This window comes from Triturus cristatus, chromosome 2_2, assembly GCF_964204655.1.
Source record: "Triturus cristatus chromosome 2_2, aTriCri1.1, whole genome shotgun sequence".
NCBI classification, from domain to species: domain Eukaryota; kingdom Metazoa; phylum Chordata; class Amphibia; order Caudata; family Salamandridae; genus Triturus; species Triturus cristatus.
In genome coordinates, this window is record NC_140582.1 from 303,180,333 (window position 1) to 303,199,506 (window position 19,174).

At 39.7% G+C, this 19,174-nt stretch overlaps 1 protein-coding gene across 7 annotated transcripts in view; it reads left to right on the forward strand.

Annotated features, from left to right (window-relative positions):
* Positions 1-19,174, forward strand: part of ELAVL2 (ELAV like RNA binding protein 2) — a 558,243-nt gene that overhangs the window by 4,884 nt on the left and 534,185 nt on the right. The gene's annotated exons all lie outside the window — the stretch shown is intronic.

Genomic DNA, 19,174 nt, shown 5'->3' on the forward strand with positions numbered 1-19,174 from the left:
GGCCAAATGATCAAAGACCTTCTGAAAGCAGTGGCCATGCTTTTAGACCCGTTGACCCCAATAAACTGGGCTGACCGTTAATCCTGGACATGTAAGTAAATATGGACGTGTTCAAATAGGAATAGTCCAACCGCAAGGAGGTAGACCTCGTCCTGATGGTTCCTGCTATTTTGTCAATCAGCGAGGAGCAGTTTGTTTGGTGGTACCCTGTGGACTAGCCGTTACTTTAAGGGTAACCTAGTCTGTATGGCACTGTGAAAAAGATTGAGTTGAATTTGGGCCTGTGACTCACGAGTGGCTAATATTCCTGGTAACAAATAGTTTTTTTTGGGTGAATTCAAAGCCGAGTTTCTACTTGCCTTAATTTCCGTCTTTGATCTTTTTGTTTCTCAGTTTTTTTAGTTCTTGGCCTAATTTTTGTGTCCTTGTCAACTATATTACTAGATCTGAACTGTTATTTAGTACTGAGGTAAGCGAAGGAAACAAGATTATGCCTTCTCTCTGCACATGCTGTACCGGGAAGGCAGTCTTTTAATGCGGCTGGACCTATCGGCAGTGTTCTTTCTCAGTGGGTGTGAGAAGTGTGTATGACCAAGGCAGGGCTTCCTCCCCGGCCAAACTGTGTATCAGGCATAATGAAGCTAATGAAGCCACACTTTTGAAGTTAGCTAAGAAATGAACTCAGATGAGAATTTCTTCCACTTTATCAAACTCCCTAAACAAAAGTTTAAAGAGAAAAGTTAAGAAAATGTGTCATGGTACTAAAAGAAAAATGCAACTGCAGAAATTACCACAATAAGTTGGATCCTGCCTTAAAGCTAGGCAAGGGAAATTTGTTCTGTGCACATATTATACTTGGGTGTATAATGATACTTGTGACCTGTTCATACTTAAGGAATACAAAGGGTATGCATAGCAGAATACATGCAGAAACTTAGCAGTGGTTCTTAAGAAAGCAATCATGTTGATGGAGATCAGCAGAAAGTACTTTACTGAAATTTTTTGACAAGCTTCACAAACCAGTGGTAGACTTTTTCTACGATGAGCTGACATGGGCTTTAGTAACTGTCGACATACGTCATATGTGCAGTGGGAGACATGGAAATGTTTAATTCTCCCAATCTATAGTGAAAATAATGTAGACCTAAAAAACACAATATTTTGTAAATTGATGTTAGTGACAAGATAAAAGAATGGCTGGAAGCAGAATATAAATAATAAAACAGACTAGTAGCTGAAGCCTGATGACCAAAGGTTTCTCTGTGCATGTATATCACATTTTTATTTCTAGAAATAGTATAGCAAGACGCTGTCAAAGCCCAGATCTAAAAATGTGCTACTTTCAGTATTTCTTTAACCATTGTGTGAGAGTGTGCTTAGTCATATTTTTCAAATAAAAGTAATACAGAATGCTATCAGTTTTGAAGAAGAAACCCAGCTCTTATGAACCCGGTTGAGTGTTGGTAAGTGGTAGAAATACATTTTTTTTCCTTTTTCATGCAATTGATATTTAAAAACTGGATTTCTACTTAGAACTGCTTGGATTTCATCTGGCACATAAAGCCATACGTCTATTACTGTGCCCCTATTTGGAATTGCATAGATTTTAAGCGTATATTTTGAAACCTCTTTATTCAGTATATATGGTTTACTTCTATTTGCCAAACTGGCAAAGCAGCAGTCTTTCTCTTTCTAGTGAAGTACGGTTCTCCTTCTGTATACGAACGCCAGGGTGAAGGTGGGCGCAAGGGTTGAGGACTCTAGTCACCATAATATTTATCTAGGTTTGAATGAGCTGTGTACAGCAGTTTTACCACCTTTATTAGAATGGGTTTGGCACCCCGATCGACATAAACTGACGATTTTGCCCTAAACTCCCTGGTATGTTTTACTCAAGATAACTTGACTGCTATGGTCATCAACCTGAGAAAATGAATTCACAGCATATAAAGATAGCAATTTTCTATGGATATTGGGAAGCTAAAGTTGTGTATGCGTTACTTACTTTGGGGGGGACAGACATTTGTATAACTTGAAAGAAGGTAGATTCTCAGAAGGGTGCCTTCACTATATTTATCAAACATGAGTAGATCTATTATACAGCTTTCAATAGCATTCAAAACAAAGGTTGGTCAGTGCCGGTCTATTAGGTTTGCCTTATGTGGGTTGCCGCTTGAGAGCCTATTCTTATTTGCATGTCAAAAAAAGTAAAATAGTTTGACATACTACCCCCCCAGCTTGTGCCTCTGGTTTGAAATGATATATTTTGTTTTGGAAGTGGATGCATGCTCATCTCTGTTCTTGATATAAATGAATACGCTTAAATTACATATTTTCCAATATTCATTCCAGCAAACTGTATCTAAGCAATAGCATTTTATCTTAGGACAGTAATAATTGATAAAACCTGATTAGTTGTTAGTTGTCTACTTTAGTAGGAGGGGAAAGTTTAAGTGGTGTGATTTTTCTAAAAATAAACAGTTGAGCATTATATCTAACTTATTTTCTTTACATAATTTAAAGTAGCAGTTCAGAGGCTATAATGCAGTAGGCACCAAATTGAGAAATGTGCTGCAGTATTTAACTGTTACGGGATTATCACTATCAACTTGGTATGCACTGCAACCCGTCAAACCCCACGTTTCTTAAGAGATGTCTTTGTCTCATTGTCCAAGAGCAGCGGAGATAATTTTAGATCTGTTGCCAAAATACAGCAGCACATTGAAGTTCACAGCTAAATAATAAAAAAATAGTCTTATGGGTAAAGGCCGAGTTAGAAATGATCTATGGGGTGGAAATGTTTACTTAACATGCACAGCACCCTTTTGTAAACAAATTAAAATAAAATGGGATAAAACCACATTTTATCCTAATATAACATCAGTGTATACATAATCAAATTAGCAGATTTCACTCTTTTTCAGTGCCATGTGTTGATCTGGAACAAATGTCTTTGAGCGCCACCCTAATCAATGGGGACAAATGTATAAATCAAGTGTTGCTCTTAAATTTATAAGCAGTTGTCTTCAGTAATCGTCACATTCAAATCTTCAGATTGACTCCTAGTTGATCACAGTTCATTTACATTTTACTAAGTTTTTTAGGTGTTATTATCCGAATACTGAAACTAGTTTTAATGAGTAATATAATTAAGAATGTCCTCACACCAGATTTTTTTTGCACGTCTGATATAGCCGCCTTTTTCGATTTTAGAAGCTAGATGGTCTCTTTTTTTTGGAGCAATAAGTCTTAAATTATAGTGTAAGTGGGCTAATAAGCACAATATCTAAAAGATAGTCCTTGCCAGACTAATTTGTGCCAGTGGAGTTAAGCTGCTAAATGTCAACTCAAATTAACGATTAGTTGTTTAGTTGGGTAGCTACATTCTATGATATGGACAGAAGTTAGTTTTTGAAAGTTTGGCAACCTATTTTTTTTTTAAGGATTTGATTCTAAACTGTCCACTGCATAAAGAGTATAGGGCAAGATCAGATGATTCCATAAGTCCTAAATTACATTCTACCGCACTATCAAGGGCTATCCAAGTTTCTAGTCTTAGTGAGTGATAGATACTTTCAAAGGTGATATGAAGTTGGGATCTTTAGGTTAGCTGATCTTTCATGATCAGTCTTTAAAATCTTTCCAGCAACTAGAGTCTGATCTTCATAAACATGCCCCTGTATCTGCATCTCAAACACTTTCAAAGAGTTGGCAGTGCTTTTTGTGACTTTTAAACACCACGCTTTTGTAGGGTTTGTTGAGCGCCACAACAGTAGATGTGTTCTAGTCTTGTTTTGTCAATGCCTAGCCTAATTCGTTTTTATTTGTCCTCTAAATGGTCTCATTGGCTTTTATACCCTTTAATGTGGATAGAATTGTTACAGTACTTTTGAAGTCTTTCTTTTATTGCTCCTGCTCCACTTGCGGCCCAAGTCTACCTCTCCCTGTTTGATTTTATTTAGACTTCCCATCAATTAACTTAACGGGACAATGAAACTAAAGCTGTCCTATGTATGAAATTGACCCGACAGATAGTAGATCTGCTTGAGACCGATCTTGTATTGCAAGATTTTTGGCATAACTTTAGAAACTTAGTTGCTTGCTGCATTTATATGCCCTGAGCTTGGCACCATGTAACGACTGTGAAGACGTAGTAATTCTTTTATGCTGTAATTTCCTCTTTCTTGCAACAAAAAAACTGGAGAAGTATTTGCCCCTCATTTTTCAATATTGTTGAATAAACCTTGAAGCATATTAGCTGGAATATCAAATAGCTATTGGACTGTGCACCTAAACTCTATTTTCTTTGCTGCTGGAGGCACAAGTGCCTACGTAATATTGCCGATCCTTGTGAACACGCAGCTTCTACTCCTATGTTTTTTGTTGCCTTTTCTTCCGCCTTCTCTTCTCTTCCCATTCCGTTTAGTTTTCTCTTTATAGTTGGTGATATTTTGATGCTTTTAAGACTGTGTAATTGCTGCAAATTATTTGCTCTCCATTTACAGGAAGTTTTTCAGGAAAGGAATTCTGAAACTTTGTATTTCATTCCTTAAGTGTTAAGCATTTGCTCGGAAAGTCACTTGTATTTTAAATGTATAATTAATTTGGATTTGTTCTGGCTACATATGTGAAATAGTTATGAATACTGTTAAATTAAGGCCATTGCACTGTTCTTTGATTGTTTTTTATTTAAACATTTTCAAAACATTGACAACCATAAAAGGTATCGGCAGGTGTGTAGGCATATAGATCTCAAGCATAAAGTTCAGCACATTTACATTAATCTGCCATGAAGAATGTTATTAGAGCAGGCAATAGTATGACAGCAGTAAAATGTAAAAACAAGTTGAGCAGAGCATTACAGTACAGGAAAGGACATCAAACAACATTCATGGTAAGCAAGAAAGAGGTTAGTGGGTCCCATATGTCACGAGGTTTTGAGGCACGGGCCAGTTCTTCAGCATAGCAGGTGAGTTGATCTCGACAGTATACCATGTCATGCAACCATTGCTTATGTGTCGGCGCGGGCCTACCGCACCCGTGTATAGAGACTACGTTTAGCCAATAGCAGAGCCACAGCCACCAGTTTTTTAATAGAGGCTTTAATATTGGCAACATTTCCCAGCAGGCATAGTTGTGGAGTGCATGCTATTGGTGTCCCCACCATCATTGTCAGACTATGCGTGACCTGTGTCCAAAATGTACCGACCTTTGGACATGACCATGCTAAATGGTGGAAATCTGCATCTGGTGCGCTGCATCTTATACAACTGGCAGATTCTGGTAGACCATATTTATAAAGCTGAGCAAGTGTATAATGCATTTGATGTAAATATTTGTTTGCTGTTAGCTGTCCTGTCAACCTGCAGCATTCCCTCCAAACCTCTTCCGACAGTGGTTCAGAGAGAGTCGCACCCCACGACAGTCCCATCCTTCTGTGAGGCGCAATATAATCGTGTGATAAGCTTGAAACGCAACAGAGTGGTCTAGATGATCTGTAGTGCCTCCAGGGTCTGTGGTTCTGCAGGAAATTGTGGGCACAGCGTACGCAAAGTGGAGCGCAATCTAGTGTATATGAATATTTGCATTGCAGCATTCTTTCCATCTTCGAGGAACGCTGAGACCTTTACAAATTGCCCCCCCAGGAAACACATCACCCATTGTTTGCATTCCTACTTCATTAAGGATTTTAAGCGCACCAGTTTCACCTGACACTGAGATCGCAGCATGGTGTAAGAGTGGCATATTTGGCGTGTAAAGCGGCAGTTTCTGTGCTCGCCTCTTAAGTTCCTGCCCGTGCGTTGCACCGTATCTATCTCCTCCTTTTTAAATATGGTGTGCTTGTTTACAATCCTAGCTTTAAGTGGTTATGGATGTATGGCACCTGCTTATACCGCAACATGAGGAATGTAGGCCAGTGCCTGTTGCCAGTAGTTGGCATAATATGCCTGAGCGCAGAGATAGTACAGCTGTAAGTCCTAAGCAGTGAACCCACCCATGTCATAGGGGAGCGTTAAGACTTCCCATTTAACTCTCGGATTTTTCCCTCCCCATGCAAGTCTAATCAGCAAAGAGCGAAGCGTAGCAAAGAAATGGTGCGTTAGATGGACAGGAATATTCATATATATAAAAACCTTGGAAGCACAATCATTTTTATCAGTGCTATTCTGTCGGCAAGTGACAACTGCAGTTTTATCTATCTAGCCACTTCGTCTTCGAGCTGTGTGATGGCTTTTCCATAATTAGTTTGGACAATCACCTGCGAATCCCTATGAATCCATATCCCAGGTATTTTACAGGGTCTGCGCTCCATTCCAGCAGATAGCCAAGCTCTTATCTGTTGGGTGCTGTTGGTCAAGGGTAGGACAATTGATTTAGCCCAATATATACCTAGCCCGGAGTACCATTCAAAACGTATATTTTCTCTGATAAGTTGTTCGGGATCACAAACATAAAGCACCATGTCATCTGCGTACATGGAAACTGCTAGAGATCGCTGATAAAAGCGCAGTGCTGCCTGTGGATATTGCTGCCGTAAGATGCACACCAGTGGTTCTAACACCACAGCAAATAGGGGCGACAGTGGGCACCCTTGCCCTGTACCACGTTTCTTAAATGCATCCGATGTCTGCCCATTGACCCTCGCGCGCGCCTTAGGGTCCGTGTATAATAGTTTAATCCAGTTTGTAAAAATGAAGGGCACCCCATGCGGTGTAAGATTGCACACATATACGTCCAGGAAATAAAATCAAAGGCCTAGCAGCGCCCAGTAGGACTGCCACCGCAGGCAAATTCGGTTCCAACACATGCAGTACTGCAAATAATGTATGTAAGTTGTGTGATGTAGATTGAGCAGGTACAAATCCTGATTGATCAGGAAGACCTATTACAGGGAGTAGCAGGTGCAGTTGGCTAGCCTGCACTTTAGCCAACATTTTACCATCGGTAGTGATCAATTATAGGGGCTCATACGATTCACAACTGTCTGGCGCCTTTCCAGGCTTTAACAATGTTATAATCAGTGCTTCTCGCAGAGTGGCTGGAAGACACTGTCCTTCGTAAGCTTCCATATACATCTCAAGAAAACAGGGAGACAATATGTCAATTTATTCCTTATAAAACTCCTGCTGGCAAGCCATCTGTATCCGCAGCCTTCCCGTTCGGCAGTGCGGTGATGGCCTCCCAAATTTCATCCAGTGTTATTTGATGCATTAGAAAGTCCTGCTGTCTTCGCGAGCCACACAAGTGCGACATCATCCAGGTATTGCGCTATATCTGCCTCCCCTGCCGATTGCACTGTTCTTTGATTGTTGATTAGTATTGGACTGAAAACATTCTAGGAAAACTTTGAACAAAAGTGTGCTATCAGTAATCGCAACGCTTTGTTCTCCTCAGGCCAATTTCTTGGTCATTGTTAATGTTAAGCAAGTAATGTTTTTTATCATGGAAGTTGATTTCCTACACCCCTTGAATTACCAACCTTTGGACATTGGTGTTGCTGCTTTGGTTAATAAATCCAGTCTGTTGAGGTCCTGGCTCTTCCAGTTTTCTTGGGCAGTCTTTGATAGCCTTTCAGGGCACTTAGAAGCACATTTGTAATTCTGCTGGTCAGGACTAAGGCTTGATACTCCAGAGCCTAAACGGGCAACTATGCTTATCATAATACAAGAGCATGCGTCTCTGCCTGGGATTTTAGGTAATCTGGGTTAAAATCTTAGCATTTTACCTCATTGGATACATAGTCTGTGCTGAAGGGCTGAATATCCGTTTCCACTAGAAATTGAGTACACAGGGAATGTTTTGCCTACACAGCTCATACTTTATTTCTGAGCAATTTGAATCTGTGAGTTAAATGTACCAATTCCGACCTTCTTTAAGCCAATGTAAGATCAGAGCGGTTACTTTGATGAATTTATTCGCATCCATATAGCTGTTGGGAAAGGTCGCTGGATGTGCAATATTTTATGTAGCAAATACTCTTGTGAATTAATTTTGAAAAGAATTTGTACTTTTTGGCTCAATAACGTATAGAAGTACTTGGCAGTTTTAGAACCACTGTAAAATATAGATATCTATCTATGCATGCTTTGAGACTCACCACAATTGGAACATGCAGCTAGATTTAAATCATTGATTGTGTAGTACCTTAAGCAGCTTATACCTAATTACGATGGCCTTTTTTAATCTTTTATTGAATGATTACTCTTTAAATCAAATCTAGTTTGTTGTATGGGGCCCTTATTAGACTGATGATGTGTTCAGTAGACACAATTGACGTTTGTTTGACACAAATTGTTGGGGATTACCTTGCCTACATAGTTAGAATGAATTAAAACAGGTAGTTTATATTTGGCTAAGGGCTATTAAGATTTCGTAATTGTTTTGTTATATTCGTAGCGTCTGGCTCTATCAGTTGCTAATCATAAGAGGAGGTGGTTCTTGATCCTGTGAAATTAGTAAATCTAGTTTCTTTTAACTCCTTGTAAATTTTTGTTTTAGGAGTGAAACTGTTTTTATTATTAGACATGTCTTTCATTAAACTAATCTGATTGAATGAGTTAAAATACAGCTTAAATGTAGCATTAGCATTTAGTATTTTTTAGTTTTGATTGCCAAGCTAAAGAAACTTTTAAAATTGTCATCTTTTTACATATACAAATATACTAATCGAGTACATGAGAATTGTTGGTATTTAATATGGTTGCCAATTTAATCATAGCATTCTTTCAGTCCTCTTCCCCTCTTATTTATACAATAAGCCCAACTTTTTCCAACACTTACATGGCACCCCTGGCCACATCCCCCGGCATGAACATAATCTTCTACGCCGATGACTCCGCTCATCCTCTCTCTCCTCAGACCCTGCCAACACCATAGCTAATTTCCACAGGTTCATGACCAGCTTCGCAGGCTGGATGCATTGTAGATGCCTCAAACTCAACACAGACAAAACAGAAATACTAATCTGCGGGAGCAGCAACTCCATGTAGGGCAACTCCTGGTGGCCAAAGAAGCTTGGCCCTGCACCCACACAGCACGCTGGAAACCTCACAATAATACTCCACAGCAGGCTCTCAACGAGGAAGCAGATAAACTGTCTCATCCTCTTGCTTTCTCACCCTGCGCTTACGCAGAAAAATCTTTGATTGGCTCCCCTCTGAAATCAGATGCACAGTCACCCAAGCCCTCATCACCAACTGTCTGGACTAAGGCAACTCCCTCGTGTAGGGATCACAGTTCAACTACTAAACAGAATCTAGACCATCTAAAACACAGCAGGCAGGCTCATCCTTGACCTCCTGAGGCAGACTGACATTTCTCCCTGTGTCTGGTTAGCCTCGGGGATAAGCGGAGCTCTACGAATCATATTTGATTGATTGTAAGACTGATTAGTCTTGTTTTCTTTTTTTTGTTTTTTTTGTTCATAAGCAAGTTTATTCCACTTGTACACATTAGTCAAAGGAATGTTAATCCTTGTATTTGATAATCTTCCATAGTCCAACAATATGCAATAATGTCTCATCTTTATTACACAATCATAACTTCATTCTAAAATGAGCATTTTATGTATCGGACAATTCTAACTGTAATAGCCAAATAAGTATAGCCTTTACCAAATTGTGGACCAAATCTGTCCTCTGTATAGTACTTACAAAAAAATATATAATATGTGCCTACTTTTTGTGAGTAGATATTTCATGTAGATTGTCCAGATCTAATTCTTCTGTTCTGTAAGGGTAATATTAAACTTTAAATCAGTACAGTAATCCTATAATGCATACTTGGTAGAGGCCACTTCTCTTTTGAAATACTTCCAGACATGTTGTAGTGTAGTTCCAGGAACCAGGAAAAACAGTACATTTTGTTTTAGCCAGATTACTTGGTTGTGCATTGTGTGCCAACATTTAAACTGTCCTCTGTAAGCCCACCTCTGAGATGTTAAGGTGACTTTTGCATTGTGACATAATCATGCATTCAAGGCATGCTGTGATTGTTTTAACCAAGCTGTTTATCAAAAAAACTAAATAAGCATTCCTATCTTGATGATGCAGCGACCTTTTCTAAGCATTTATTTTCTTTATGTAGTGTTTTTTTGGATAGCAATTTTCAGTTGCTCCTGATAGACTGGAAACTTCTTTAGCAGCACAATTGAATAGAAATAACTGCACCCTTCCATGCCAGTTCATTTTTGGTTGCAGATTTTTTATAAAATTGTTCTGCATAAAGAACTCCGATAGCAAACCTGTTGTCACAAAGCCAGTTTACCTGATTCCTATTATCCTCTTCCTTTTTTAACAAAAACTGCCAAACATGCTTATCCATTTAGGCTGTTTGACATCATTTCTTAATATAGTCTTGTTCACATGTCGCCTATGATTTGGATTTTTGTAAGAGAACCTGGTGCTAAATCAGAGTTACTTATTCATTTTTCTTTTATTAACTTTTCCTTTAGTGCAGTTCTCATTCTCTGAGATTGTATTTAGTGATTTTCATAGTTGGACTTGGAATGTAATGCAATGTGTACAGGTAATGTACCCATGTACTGTAAAGTGTTCCTTTTTACATGGGTTGCTACTGCCATAGGGTTGTAGTTTTAGCTTAAAATGTCATGGTCCCCTTTGTAAAGCACATTTCATATTATGTCTCTTTGCTCACTCTCCGTTGTAATCTCTGGCCTCTGCTTTGAACACGTGCTCTTTGCATCCTTCCCACCACTATTCTTTTTAACATTGTAGTAAAAAAGCATTGTTAGACTGACTTGCATCAGAGTGGGTGGGAGTTCTACTTATTACTTAATCAATTAGCGAGTAAGAGCCAGTGCAGCAACCTTTTAACCCTTTCAACTGCAGATGCCCCCCCCTAAAAAAAAACTGCACCGAGTTTTAAAACAAATACTTTAGGCAGTTCCCGTATAAGCCTTAATACCTTTTTTCCCCTCAAAAGATATCATTACTAAATTTGTCCTTTTTTTCTTTCCGTATGCTGGATTCTAAAGGTACCCAGGGTTTATGGATTCCGTTGGAGGAAACTGAGAAAATAGTCAAAATGTAGAAAAAATGTGCTGTGCAAGACAGTTTTGCCTAAAAAAATTGCATCAACAAAAGGTTTGTTGTAGTAAGGACACTCTTCCCAGCTTTCAGGAACAGAGTTCTAAAAGCAATATTTTTTAGCTGTTTTTGTAATTTTCTAAGTGATAGTCAATATTTCCTGTTTTTACGGTTTATATGTACTTTCACTTTGTGGGAGGAGCGGAGGGGAGGGGAAGAGATGTGAAACTAATAGTTTTGGATAGTTGTCAAGTTTCTAGACATTCTAAAATCAGCAAGTGCCAGTTGTGTAGATAACTAGTATATTTCCAGAAGAAACTGACAATTGAAATAAAAAAAAAACTAAGTAGTTTGAAATAGAAATGGGCAACAATGATTTAATTGGTAATTTTTTGCAAGCAGCGAGTATAAAAAAGTGAGTTATGTTTTTCGGACCCCTCCAGTCATCAAAATAAATAGCTTGATTATATGAAAATGATACCTTAAGGCATCCAACGTACTTCTGTTTATAACGGTGTACCAACCATGCATCAATTTGTAAGGTAAAATCTGAGGAATGAAAAATAGTTATGGAATCGTGTGTATTTTCTAAATGTGTTCAACAGTTTGAGTTTAGGAAAAGTGGTTATTTGCACTACTTTAAATTTGGGGCTTACCTCTAAAGTCCTGTGACTCGGAGGGTGGTTGTCAAAATGTTTTCTTCAGCATTGACTTAAATTTGCAAATGGATTGACAGTCAATGGATAATGATTTCTAGTATTCTGAGGTATCATACTTCACCCAATTAAAATGGTGCCTGACTTTTGTGGACGTGCTGATCAATTTCAACAGGAATGGCCACCAAATGTAACGTGTAGACATCAAGATTTTTCCTTGGAATGTTTGTTTCTCTTATAGTGGGTAGTTGTGCTATTTGTGCCCAGGGTCTACTCGCATCCAGGGACATCTACCAGACCCAGATATTTATGAAAATTATACACTTGAGTAAGTTAAGTGTCGTATACGTGGCTCCCACTACTTTTTCTTCTCCATATTGCCCTGCAAGTGTCAAAATTTGGCTGTCAATGGGGTCTTGACATGGTTATGTTCTTTGTCTATTTCTATGCCGTATATTGAGTCTAACCACACACAGGGTGGCAGTGTTTCAGTAAGGCAAAGGGTGGTAGGTTGTCCAGGGTGGTGATACTTGCTCATTGGCTGCAAGTACCAGAGTTGTGTTACATAGTTAAGGAAGTGTTTTTGATCTTGACCAATTTCTTTGGGTTTTTCAGGGAATTCTGTGTAAGAAAGTGTGGTTACCCATGCAAATCACAACTTTAAATGACCCTCGTTCTCTAGGTTTCAGAAAGACCCATTATTGATAGGGGTAGCTGGTTGTTGGCTGAAGCAAAGCTTGAATACTGCAGCTATTCCCATTGCAAGTGAAATTCAATTTGAATGTCTTTGGGCGTAGTTTAAAACATGGGGCAATATGTCAAAACTGTCTAAGAAATCCAAATTTCGTCTCCATTCCCATGGTGATAACTTCAGTATTCAAGCTCAAGGTCCCGGAGGGGACAAAGATCAGGTAAAGGCAGACTGGTTGGGCTCTTAAAGTTGGGGTGTGCCGCATGGTGCCAAGATGGACTCCCATCCTCCCTCTCACCTCCCCCAAGAACTCTTTTAAAAGAATGTCAAGGCACATTTAAAAAAATTAATTTCAGGGCCTGTATTTTATATTAGATACACGGTCCCGGTTTGTCCAGCAGGTGATCCATTATTATGCGTCCACTGTAGAGCCGGTCAGTGCACCTGGGTACAAAAAAATGACACCCTTGTCACAAGCACCAATTCTGTCAGTCTGAGTTTGCACTGTGGAGAGTGCATTGGTGAAAGATAGAACAAGTTGAAACTCCAGTTTCATTTTTCACTGAAGGTTAACCATCCTCTCCTGGAAATAGGAAGATGTCTGGGGGTCCTTAGGACTGCTGTACTCCATGACCAAGAGGCACCCTCTTCTTCTGGGACACCATGACTGTGCATGACTTGTGACGCACAGTCGTGCCTCCTTAAAGGTTCACCTGCATACCACATTTTATTTTACAGCACGGGTAACTGCAGTAGCTCCTATCGCGCAAGGAGCAGACACAAATCCTAATTGTGACTGAGGCATTTTGAGATAGGACCTCATGTGTCTAGTGCGCTTTCATACCACCCCCTTCCGTTTCCGGTGGTCAGATAATGGTAAATCATGCAAATGACCAGCTCCTGTATTGATCCACAAACATCAATCCACTAGAAATGTCATTGGGGATGCTAGAATCTGCCCTATCGAATAATGCCTCTTCTGTTGTGCCTTTAAGCACCAAACACAGTGAAACTAAATGGAGCCTAATGTCTACTTACATTGACTTCAACACGCCATGCACATTCATTGTCATTCAGGGAAAAAGCCTCAGGCTGCGGAGGGATCTCCTTTGGGAGAGCACCAATTCCTCTTTTCAGCGAGAGCACAAGACGTTCATTCTAATGCTCTATAAAGGCAGTGCAGAGAACGTGATGGTATTTACTACCTCAGTAAAGATCAGTGGTCTTCAAACTTCTTAATGCCGCCCTTACCCCCTGTAAAAAAAAAAAAAAAAAAATCTAAAACTGGCCCCCTAAAATTTTTTCACAATTCTGCTAAATTGACAACCTTTAAATACATTTAAACATTGCAGTTAAGCTCTGTTACCCCTTTTATACATACTCCTAGACTGGATATAAATGGCAGGATGTTAGTGATGGCCCATTACAAAGTGGCTTACTGACGCTCATTTGTTTTTTTTATCACTTAAAACATGGTGTTCTTCTTGGACAAAGCCTGCTCCCCTAAGATTACTTAAGGCCTCCCCAGCTGGCCCGCTTCCAGTTTGCAGACATCTAGTATAGAGGCGTTTTACAATTAATGGAAAACAAACAAGTTGTGCTTTGGAAAACTACCTCTTTCTTGAGATATATAGTAGCCCAAAATGTGAGGCCTCTGAACATTGCCAGCTTGGAAATGGTGAATCTTTCACACATCAAATTTAATTCACCAATGAACCTTTAGTGTGCAGTAAGAAACGGATCTTCTCTATAATGAGATGTGCTATAGAGGTTATTCCGTTTGGCTAGTCGAGATCCGTATCTTTGCTTATTGTAAGTTTGATTTTCTTAGTGCATAAAAACATACAAGTGGAGTGTAAACTAGCTTCTAAAGCTGTGCTAATCTGTGGTTGAATATGCGGTTGCTGACACTACCCTCTTTTGGGTGCTGGATAAAGTGTAAACCACAAACAATATTTAATTATAATCAGAACTTGAAGTAAAAATTGAGTCGTAAGGGCAATTTGCTTGACATTTTCCTAAAGGTAACTGCTTTTAGCTACTGTGGAAATTAAGCACTGCATATTGATTCATCCTAAATGGATGTTCTACAGCTGCAACAATTTGAAATTGAAATGGGACATATGAAGCTTTTTAAGTAAACGGGAAACCGTAGCATACATACTAATGCGTCCAACTAAACTCAACGTTTCAAGAATGGCATTGTTCAACCACTCATCTATTTCTATAACCTAATGTCAACTTTTATTAGGGACAGTCTCAGAATTTGATCGTCCTGAGCCTCCTATCCATGTAAGATTAGAAATTATTTACGGAATTATTTTTGTCTGCGCTCATTACTCCTTTTCAAAACAGTTCATAATGGTGTTTATAATCACCTATGTCTGACTAATAAGAAAATCTCTATGTAAATCTAATTTGAAGTGTGGTTCTTTCGAATGGGCTTTATCCTTTTTTAAAAAAATCATAGTAATTTGTCAAATCTCTGTTTAGCTACTATGCTGCGTTCTTGAGTGTTAAAAAAAAGCCTAGAATTTCAAATGGACTATTTAATGAATGTTACCCCCAACTGAAGCACTTTATTGCTCGCATCTGAGGATTAAGCAAGTCGTCAAGTGGCATTTCTTGGGATAGCCCTGCTAATACTTCAGATAGAACTTTCAGAATCTAGGTTGGCCCCCACATAACACAAGGCACACTTTATCTAGACATTGTACCATTGGTGGATGCTACCACTGTGAGGTCACATTTGTATATTTCCCCACCACTAGCCTTTTCATGGCAGTAAGCCTGCCACCAGAACAAGACTGGTGGTGGGGAATTCCTCTGCCGCCATGGGGATGCATTCCTGTTTGCGTCCACCCCAAGTTCCAGCCAGTATGGGCTTCATAGTCCCTGCAGTTCTGAAACTTCTTTTGCGTTCCCATTGCGGTGCCTGTTTTCAGGGCACCGCAGTGAGAAAGGCAAAATAAAAGCCCACCAGACACAAGTTGGGCTTGTGATCTGGCGGGTGGGCTATGCATGGCTTTGGTGGTGCTGTGCCGGCGCAAAGCAGACTCAGCACTGCTAAACTCGTAACCAGCCCACTAGTTTCTATGCATATTTCAGGACTTTATTGAGCTTTGCTAAGTTTCTGCAATTAACTTCATAGTTGATAGCATTTAGTCATTAAATCGGTCTTTACAACCTCTTCTAAAAACTCCTTATTTTACTAGTGTACACCATTTATTTATTTTCTTGCCAATAGTTTGTGTAGAGACTGGCCTTTGTTATTGGGTAGGACAACATAACATTGCATGCACAAATGTTTTGCCAAACAAACACGTGCATGTGCATCCTTTCGCCATTTTAGTAGCCTCCAGTTCACTTAAGGCCTATTGGAATGACACCCCGAAATAGTTTTCGTGAGAATGTGAGTACATTCTTGTCTTTTGTCCATTGCCTGTGACCATACCCTTTATAAACAACACTAAAAAAGTATTTATGCCCTTTACAAGTAACTCTAAAGTACTCCAGTATTGCCAGAAGAACGCAGGAAGTTCAAAAAGCAGCAGGTGAGTTAACATGGTCTGTTAAGTTAATTTTCAGACTTATTCTGTTGACACTTATTAGATCTAATTGTAGATCATCCCTCCGTTTTATGACCTTACTGTTACTTCTTAAGTATTGGCTGCTGACAGCATTGTATATACAGTAACTTGAAATGGACAGTCTAGGGATGGCATGTGGGTATTGCGATTATTTCTGATAGAATTTCACAATTTATATCCAAATAACCATGTTCATCTCAGTGAATATACAGTACACGAAGACAAGCGGCAGCCTCCTTTATAAGGAATTAGTTTAAGGTTTTTGTTACTGCCTCAAAAAACTTGATGTAGAAGTCTCTGTAAGAGGTGTTTCAGTTACTGCAGTGGAACAGTTTGCACTTGGTGGTGCTGCAGATGAAGAAGACTCATTTAGCCCCACAACTTTTCCTGTGATAGAAGGCTTTTCTAGATAGTCAATTAGCGGTCATGTCCCTTACGTTAAGGCAAACTAAATACACTGTGTGGAGACTCTAAATGTGCATCAGTCGCTCGTCCGGCTGTAGCATGCTTTTTGATGGACAAAATGTTCTCTCAACAGTGTGATTTAGCCCTGGATCCACTTAGTTTAGCTCTGTAATTGAGAGTGCTTCTCAGTAGGGCAACGCACATGTAAAATGGAGTGATGGGCAAGAATTCCAGTGAGCACTAGCAGCAAATTATTAGTGTTTAGTTTTGTTAAACTGTTTAGAGGGGCAAACACATTACAATTTATATATTTGAAGCTTTAAAGGTTACCTCATTTTCCCAGTAAATGACAGACTGACAGAATTCAGAAGTGTAATCAGATATATTTGAACTTTGGCAACAAATATCTGTTAATCAAAATAACTTGAGAATGTATCATGGCACAATGTACGTGAGATACATAAGGTGAAACTGGCTATAATCCTACTGATAAATAGAGGGCTGCACATTATAGGGCAGCTAAGCAGAATGTTTTCATTCAGATTGCAGCCATTTGCTACTACTTTAACTTTTTATTTTTATTAACTGTAAACCTGTTGATATTGTTACACAGATGAGCCCCTTTAGCTGCTGTGGCTCTTCTAGTCTGTGCTGAGCTTTTTTTGTTATGGTTAGGCCATCATAACTTACTTTCTAAAGTATCCAGGCTAAATGTGGGTCCTATGCTCCCAACACGGGGATTCTGAAGGTACTCAGGGTTTTTTAGTGCCCCTGCAGCTAACCGAGAAAATAGCCTTGATATATAACCCCCCCCCCCCCCCAAAAAAAAAATGGTGTCACCAAATGTATGCTTTGATGGCGATCTTCCCATGTTTCAGGAACAATCAGACTTGTAAAAAAAATCTTTATGTTAACTGGTAGACCATTTTTCCTTGTATCGACCTACTTGCAGTTTAAGGAAACTGGCGTGAACCGGAAGGCTATAAGTTTCTGAAAACTAGGTAATGTCAATTCATCAATCGGACTTTTGTGTAGATTGCTCATGGTTTTCCCATTCATGTTGATAAAAAAAATAAGAATAGGAAAAACTAGCAATTAGTGGCAGTGTATTGATCTGTATTTTTTTGCACCGAAAGTAGATTTACTAACGTAGCATACGATTGTGTCTGCAAGTCCCTTCTGGTCGCAGGGGTATATAGTGTAGGTTGGCCAAAAACGGAGCTGCATTGTGTAATTTTTTGTTTGAGAGTGCAGCAATTCATATGGTAAACTCTAATGGCTAAAAATGGGTCCGAAGACAACCTATGCATTTGTAGGTGTCCGTTGTATTTTTTACACCTCAAAATTTGGAGTTATCCATGCTGTTTTTTTTTCACGAGGCATTTTGCAAAATAGGTTTACTTGCACAACTGCTTACATTTGGAAGCCAAACATGGAGCGAACTCAAATTGGCAATGACAAATATTCTGCTACTGTTTCTGACCTTCTTACGATTAAAAAAAAAAAACCACTGTATGCCTGGCCATAGCACTGGTGACTTTAAAGGCACCAAAACGCTATGTGGAGACAAAATATATTTTGCTTTAAAGCGACCATTTTTGGCAATGTGGGTACCTGCAGAATTTGGGCTTGGGCTTTCCGGCCATCACCTGAGGAAACCTACCAGACCCATACAGTTCCTAAAAGTAAACACCTAGGGATATCGGGGGGGGGGGGGGGGGTGGCGATTTCAGTTTTATTCTTGCCCACTGTGCCCTGCAAGTATCAAACTATGGCAACAATTTAATATTTTTCTCACATGTTTGTGTGGGAAGGTTGTGAAATCTATAGTAATTAATAAAATTCCCACCACCCAGCATTCCTTCTCTTCTCCAGATAAAAACGATACCCTATGATTTGCTGGGCCTGGCTCCCACAACAGGAACAGAAGTTTTCCTCTTCGAGGAACTAAGCTCAGCCCCCAAGAAAGAAAGTTCCCTAGTGCGTGTGCCTAGTGGGAATCCTTCCTTCCTGGTTGAGGTTTGTTGCTCCTTTTGTGATACTACAGCAGGAATCCATGGCAGAGGGGCATCATGTGAAAAGGGAGACGTTCCCCTTTTTAGTGGTGTTTGTTTAATGAATATTGTCCAGGGGTAAGCAGAACATCGTTGGCCATGTCCTATAAAAATCAAAATAGCTGCCCTACTTCTTTTTTTTCCCTTTCGGGTGGGGTTACATTGGCACACCAAGAAAGCAGTAATACTTTAATTTGCCCCTTGGCGAGTAGATTAGTGTCCATCGGGACCAACCCCCCACCTTAAAAAACACCCTGGGGCCTAGTAGTAGTTCATGCTCCGGGACTGCATTGTTATAATTCCTGAGTAGGAATACTTTTGTCAGAGGCATCACTGGAAAGGGAAGTGTCTCACTTGGTGCTGGGCCCTTGCATTGGAGGAAAAATGCTTTTGGAGCGGTGGAGCTAAAGCCACCTGTTGCGGTCCCTGCCGTTGTCCAGAAGGTTAATGACGTCAGTGTGCTATGGGCTGATATTGATTGTGGTGGGAGATAGGGGGATAATGTGTAAGCGCTTTCGTGTCAGCCCCTGCCATTACCTTGATTGGTGAAGCCTTTGGTGCATTTACTGTTGCTGTCAGCTGCACTACAAAGGTAGTGCTGTTGATGGGAATGTGCCAGCAGCTGCATTTAAGAGGTTAATGATACTCCACCGTTAAATGAAGCAGGGCTAATAATGTAGGGACAATTCAAGAATGCGTCGATTTGCCTCTACAAAAGCTGCTGGTCACA